General features: G+C 33.0%; 1 long non-coding RNA gene across 1 annotated transcript; it reads right to left on the reverse strand.

The window, feature by feature from the left end:
• Positions 1-563: 563 nt before the first annotated feature.
• Positions 564-3,088, reverse strand: LOC120255625. Its single transcript, XR_005535057.1, has 5 exons — positions 2,782-3,088; positions 2,585-2,664; positions 1,716-1,793; positions 1,517-1,623; positions 564-703 (listed from the first exon to the last, which is right to left on the reverse strand). It is a non-coding gene; the product is annotated as an uncharacterized LOC120255625 (long non-coding RNA).
• Between the last annotated feature and the right edge of the window lie 4,513 nt (positions 3,089-7,601).

The raw sequence follows: 7,601 nt of genomic DNA on the forward strand, positions 1-7,601 counted from the left end.
GAAGCCATTGGAAGAACTAAGTTTATTTCCATCCAAGGACCATACACTTTACTGATTAGATGAACTTCTAAGCATTCGTAAGATTAAATGCACTAATTTTTAACATATATGATATTATACACACACATATATACCGCTAACCATGAAGTTTGGGTAAAAATGCATAAAATGCATCCGATCTCGAAAGCTTGTTGTCGTTTGTGGAAGCACTCTCACATCTTTGTACAATAATCTTCTCATAAACGTACTAGAACTAATTAAAATAGGAGACTGTGATGAATCTTTATTTCATTGTTTCATGTTAATTCATAAGTTTTTTGTACCTCGGTAGTGTATGTACTCGAGGGTTGAGAGATGACGAAAAAAACCTTTTATGTGCATAAGGAACATGATAGCCGCCATCTAAAAAAATTATTACGAGTAAACCTGCATGAAAAATACCATACATTCATTTACAAAAGATAAACTCATCAACACATGAGGAACATACTTTCCAATTACCAATCAATGACATATTCTCGCCTCGGACATGTTTTACTAACAAATAATTCAAGTTGGTGCTCATTATTTCTGAACCATCCCTAAGCCATTCATACTCCACTTTGTTTGTAGTAGATTTTTGATGAAATGGTACATCTTTGTCCAAATTTATCAGAACAAAAGGTCTCCATGTAGCTAAGGTGATAGGTACTAACCCAAAGTCCTATAATCCATAAAAGAACATCAGTTAGAAAACCAATATAGTTTTCCTTGAGAATTAAACATATCTATATATTTATACATCTTTGTTGAAGTTCTAAATCCCTGCCATTCTGTTAGCCTTCAAAAGTGGCCCATTTAATCTGTAAGTCCATCCCTGTGAAACATAAGCATACTTGTTTACAGACATGCTTATATCCAGACAAAGTAAATACAACATATGCTTGTATCCAGACAACGTAAATTAAGTTTTTTCTCCTTGTGGCTACAACAAGATATAATGGCTTCACCTCAGATCCATCCACAACCAAGGTAAATTAAGTTGGATTACTTGTTCAATTAAACAAACAACCAAAGCCTAAACTATCTAAAACTTAGCTGCAAGCAAAACACTAACCAGATGCTCAAACTTAGTGTCTCTCTTAACTAGCAACCTCAATCCAAACCTTCTAAAAAAGGATCACTATATGCAAGCAAAAGCAATGAAGCTTGGCATAAAAAACTAACAGACAATAATCATATATGACCAAATCCAAGACAGCAATAGTAGAAACCAACCAATTAATAAAAAACAAGAGGCACAACAAATCTAATAGGAAAAAAAATACTTCTTAACTCTCATGGATTAAGCTCTTGGCATTCAAACAAAAGTCAACAAAATGATGCAGAAGTAATATAATAACCTTCAAAGCATTCATGCCATACTTGTACAACAATATAAGAAATTGCAAACTGAAATGTGATTCAGAGAACACACTAAAAAGGAAAAACAAAACAAATAAATGTAAATAATATGAAATAAGATAACTAGGCTCACCAGCCACAGCCCTTGGAGAAATAGTCAGTGTCTAGGGACACAACAAGAGCAATAGCCATAGCTCTTTCTGTCAAAGACAAAGGGTGGGTAACTTCTAATTTCGGAATCTAAAAGAAGAATCAAGAACATTGTTTCAGAAATGATATCTAATAAAACATGGTTAAAACTATATTTTAAGAGTAAAATCAAAAACACTTACCATCGAGGTCTAGCCAAATGGAAGACTTAAACCATGGTTGCCAAAACAAATCACATATTATCCAGCATCAGTAAAAAGCTGCACATGCAATCAAAACAAATTATTGGTTTTTAATGTTTTCAAGGAATGATTAATCTATCAAAAGCAGATGCAACAAGACCTAGTTCTAGAGAAGTGATTATAAGCAAATTACAGTTAGCATTTGCTAAAGGTTGTCATGCCCAAAAAGAATCTTTACAATATACAAAAAAAGTTAAACTTTTGTTTCACAAGTAGAGATGCATTATCTACTCCTTGAAAAAACTTTTCCTAGCATGATACTGGAACAAAGTGTAACTAAATGAACAAACATTCAACAAGAGGCAATTGGAAAAATCGTCAAGAGCCCATAATCTTTACACTGTTTTCCACAATGTAAAGATTACATATTACATGCATCAAGACAGAGATCAATGCTACCATGAAAATATTCAACTTATGGAACCACAGTGTTTGCACTTAACTTAATAATTCTTTAGTATGCTTACTCTTGGATTTTATCACTGACATATAACTATAAACCATCAGTTGTTAAGATACAAAAATTTCTTCTAAAAAACATAAGCCTGATGCTATGTGAAAAGTAAAATACAACTTAGCATAATTGTAACCGAGTCAACGATGAAGAGATCATGCCAATTGATAAACTATTACATACGACGAATGCAATTAAAAAGATGATGCTCTTCAAAATAGAATATGAAAAGTGGCTCGTCACCCTCGCAATCGAAATTAATATCCCCCATGAAAAGATTCAACTCGATCACGCAGTTCGCACTTATACCAATTCTTTACTAGGTTTAGCCCTAGGATTTTTATCGCATCAATACCATTCCTCTCGTTTGTGTCCACAAAAACGCATCTCCATGTCCATATCTCCAACTTCGGCCTTCCACCTGAGATCCTTAGCCTATTAGATCAAAAGCATTAGAGGTATAAATCTCCAAAATCAATCTAAATGCAAACAAAGAAGTTCATAGATGCCTGAAACTGACTTATGATGTAAAACAATGCACTATGATGTCACCTTGAAGAGGAGATCTAAAGCACTTCATATGAGAGTTGGTGGTTTAGATTGCCAGAGATGGGAATTCCGCCATGGAAACCGAGGGAAAAGCAGTGCAGAGCTCAATGCCTTGAGAAAGCGAGGGAAATGGAGGTGATGATGGCGTGGAAATGCGCCGTTAGATTGGTCTTCACTTTGATCTCAAGTAGCGATTGGAGCGCCTTGATGTCGTCTGGATCAGAGGTGAGGTGGTCTTTGAGTGCACAGACATTCTCATCGTCAGTGAAGGATTTCGGGAGGGTCTCGGACTGAGAGATGGGGGCGACGGTGAGGGCTGGCTTGAGAGAGCTGGCGAGGAGGGTCATGAGGGCGAGAGGCTTCACGCCTGCAGACGGGATGAGGGTTCTGAGAGGGTTGTCATGGGGCCGGGGTTGTGGGTGGCACGAAGAAGGGAAGAGGGTTTGGGAAGGCGGGCAAGAAGAGGAGAATTAGGATGTGTGGCACGAAGAAGGGAAGAGAGTTTGGGAGGCGGGCATGAAGAGAAGAATTAGGGAGAGAGAGAGAGAGAGAGAGAGAGAGAGAGGGAAGGAGGAGGGGTTGTTTTAATTAGTTTTTAAAACAAAATTAATGTACAAGGGTTTAACTAAACCGGCTCTAAAACATGAAAAAAAAAATATCTTATTTTATTATAGAGGTGGTTTTATAAAACCCCTCAATTTAACCGCTTCTAAAATCCAAAAATGATGTAGTGTATATCCTTATTCCATAAAAATTCCATAAAGGAACTGTCATGTTTTGTCCTTATTCCATAAAAGTGTGGATCTTCCAAGATGATTGATGAACTTTGTTCCTCGATAAGGCTTCCGCTTTTAATTAAAGACCATCAAAGAAGAAACTTCAAATAATATGAATTTTATGCTTTTATTTCTTTTTCTCACATTTTGTGATTAAATTAGTCTAGTCAGATAGAATTATATGCCTTGCAAAAGCTCGCCTTTCATAAATATATATGTGAAACATCCCCAGAGGTTCTATTGAAATACTCAATCATACAATTCATTAACAAATATAGACTAGAGGCATTCCTTGTTAATTAATTCATGTCAATTATTAATTAATAAGAAGCAATCAACACGGCAACGTTTAACTTTTCTAATGTGCTATCGATTGCATCATCAGAAAAAGTGGTGAATTGTTTAATGAATAGATTCCTTGCCGACCTGACACACACTGAACTCAATCCCCCCTTTGATATTCCTCATCAGCCAAATTATGTTTATAATAATAGTTAAATAATTTTGGGACCTGGTTAGTGGAGACAGCACTAGAATTTTTGTCAACTAAGTAATGCTTACCACATATATTGTCTTTGGTTAAAAGGGTTTTTAGCTTGTGTGTGCAGATTGAAATCAACATCAATTTAATTAAAACTAGTATCTTCATGATCCATTAGCATCGGATGTTCTACATAAAATATTATGTTTTTATTAACAAAACAGATTTTAACATCAACTCACACAGAATGAAAGTATAACTGGATTAAGATATTAATTTCTCTTCTATATATATCCTGTGATAGGTTGATCACTTTCGTTAAAATATATATATTGAATTATTTAAAGCAAATTTTTATTTTTAAAAAAAAATTATACAAATTTTATTTAATGTTGATATAAAAATAAAATAAAAATATGATGCATGATGATTTAAATATTTTTAAAATGGAGATGAACATGAACAATAAAGTAAAATATATACATGTGTAGATAAAAAAATTATTATTTTTAGTTCAATGCATCAGATTAGAAAATGGTAGTTTTTTTTCTGTCATGTGAGGGATTGAGTGATCAACTCTCTCTTACAATATTGATTAAGGTGATTAATTTGTCTATTTTTTCATAAAATATATAAAAATAAAAACAATAAGAATTGATTTTTTTTGTGAATTTTAATATTTTGTGATTGATTAATTTAATTTTCTTTTTAAATATATATATTCTTATTCTTTAAAGTAATAACTTAGAATCTAATCAACATTTTGACCAATTAGTACTAGTAGCCAATAAGTCATTCAAGGGTTTCTCTGGATTAGCTTTCTTTTGTCAAGAAAATAAAGTTGTTCTTCGAAAGAACCAGAGTTAGCCAAGTAGCTCGAGGATCCCCTTGAGTAGGGTGTTTTGAGAAGGACCCAAGATTGAATTCAAAGCCTATGCAAAGTGAAGACATAGATGTCTTGAGATATTAATTCCATGCATATGCACGTCACTGACTTTTCTTAAATGGGACTCGCTTGCCATCTATTTATATTAAAAAAAAAGATAACTTCAAATCTAAGATTTTAAAAAAATTAAAAATAATTTTTCTATTTAAAAATAATCGTTTATGTAGATAATTCATGTGTGTGTGTATATATATATATGTATATAATCGTTTGAGTATCAAATTGTTTCTACTATAAAATATCAGGAAAAAAAATTCGAACGTTTAATAAACATTATTAAAATATGATTTCAAGTTAATTTTGTCAAGAATGGACAATTACTTCATAAGACTGGAAATTTGAGTAGTTTCCGTGGGAGTCAAAAACTCACGTCTAATATGCAAACAATGTATGTTTAATTTATCCACAAAAGCCTATTTATTATTCAATGTACGTATCTTTTGACATTTCAACAAACACTACTTTTTAAAAATTTGAGAATTTTCTGTAATATTTGTCCCAATTAATTAAATTCACATATTTAAATTTTATTTCATACATTGAATACAATAGAGACAAAATAATAATAATAATAATAATATAGAAAAAGATAGGATCAACAACTTCCGGCCAAAATATCATGATACAAATTTTTGTTATCAATATTTGAGAAAATTATTATAATAATGTGATATAATGAGATTTATAAAAGCATTGTTATCATGCCAAGATTTTAACTTATAAGTTGAATCAAACTCCTAATTTAGTTAATAAAAATAACAAGATCATGCATCACCAAACAATATAAAAACTGTCACGCGACTCACGCCCATACAAGGTTATATATTAAGAAATAACCATATGAAAAACGTCAGATAATAATAAAACTAATTTAGTAAACAAGTGGACAACACATTATAGAAATAACAAAATAATACTGTTTCATTATAAGAAACGTAAATTATAGGTTTAAGACCAAAAGACCACCATGAATTTTATACAAAATACAGATATGATTCAAGACAACATTACAATACTAGGGCAATGACATATATAGAAGTGATGAGGAGCATTTGCAAGCCTAAAATGACTCAAGCGCACATGTCATATCAAATAGTAAAAGCGTGCAAATATGCAAAGTTGATCCCATGAGGAAATTGACTAGTAACACTAGTTCTCCTCTTATTATCTAGCCATTCAATCAATTAAAGAATCATGTTTTTAACAACAAGAATCAACTAAAATGAAAAATATGCTTTCAAGAAAAGCTAATGTAATCTAGTAAAGATCAAGATGACAAAAATGGTACTCGGATAAAATTTCCCTGGCTGTTGAGAGTAAAGACTTCTATTTTTAAGGAATTTTTAACCTAAATTGTCAAGATCATTGGGATCTGGAGGTTTCTTATATAAACTAGCCTTTATCTCTAAGTAATTAGTTCCTAAACATGACGGGCAAAGTATTTTTCACATTCTTTCCACGAATGAATTTCTATTATGTGATTCTCTTTACTAAGTCAGCCTAGTCCATGAAGTTCTTATAATTCTATCTATTGGAAATAAATTCAAACTCCATAGCCTTTGACCTTATCTTTGAAAAATGTAATGATATCTTATTAAAAACACATGGCCTTTGCCCTAAGAGTCTTATATCTAAAAATGACTAGAGATGCATTTCAATCTCGACAAATAATCCAAATAAAAAACTATTTCATTTTACTAAGCAACATTAATACCATTAATTGGCTTTATAAATCCTTTCACAAATGATGAGTGTACAATTGATCATTATTTTATATCATTTTGTACATTCATTAGGCATGTGTTAGAGTTATGTTTTTGAATTCAATGTTAAATATGGTGTATTTTGCATTCTTAGGCTTCAACAGTGCTTAAAGATGAGAGAAAGCCAAAAGAAGCATTATAGAGCCAAAATGATGATCATGGAGCTCTCTCGGCATCAATCAATGAAGTACAAGGCAAACATATTTACTTATGGGCACCTTTACGGCTGTAAGGCTCTTCTAGAGCACTTTGCAGACATTCTTATGCCCGTAAGAAGGACCATAAAGACATTCAGAGGGACTTATTGGCAGGAATTACGCCTGTAAGTTAGACTGTAAGGATCATCCAGAGGAGCTTATGAGTATAACAAATGCCTATATGGATGGTCACAAGGGGCATACAAAGAAGTTTACGATCCGGCGCTTACAGGCGTAAGCTGGACCGTAACACTATATATAAGACATTATGGACATAACTTACGGCCGTAAATGTTCTCGTAAGGCTCTTGACCCATCATCCCCATCTCCTTATGGCCACGTCCTTACACCTGTAAGCACCATATAAGTGGCACAATATAAATATTCCTGACAAGGGTTTCTAGGGTATCTTTTGTTCTATTCGAAGATGAGGCCAAAGGGAAGAAAGTGGGGGAATATATAAGGCTTTGGAGGCCATTTTAGAGGGAGATTCAACCCATCTATCTTAGAGAAAAAGGATTGCAGTCGTCAAGATTAGCTTGGCAGCTTCCGCGGAAGATCTTTAGGTCTTCTTCGACAATCATCTCTCGGCACAGTTGAGAAGGGGGTTTTCATGTCTTATTTGATTCTCATTGTGTCGTGTTGCTTAGATTCTTGCCC

The sequence above is a fragment of the Dioscorea cayenensis genome, unplaced genomic scaffold (genome assembly GCF_009730915.1).
Source record: "Dioscorea cayenensis subsp. rotundata cultivar TDr96_F1 unplaced genomic scaffold, TDr96_F1_v2_PseudoChromosome.rev07_lg8_w22 25.fasta BLBR01001114.1, whole genome shotgun sequence".
NCBI classification, from domain to species: Eukaryota; Viridiplantae; Streptophyta; class Magnoliopsida; order Dioscoreales; family Dioscoreaceae; genus Dioscorea; species Dioscorea cayenensis.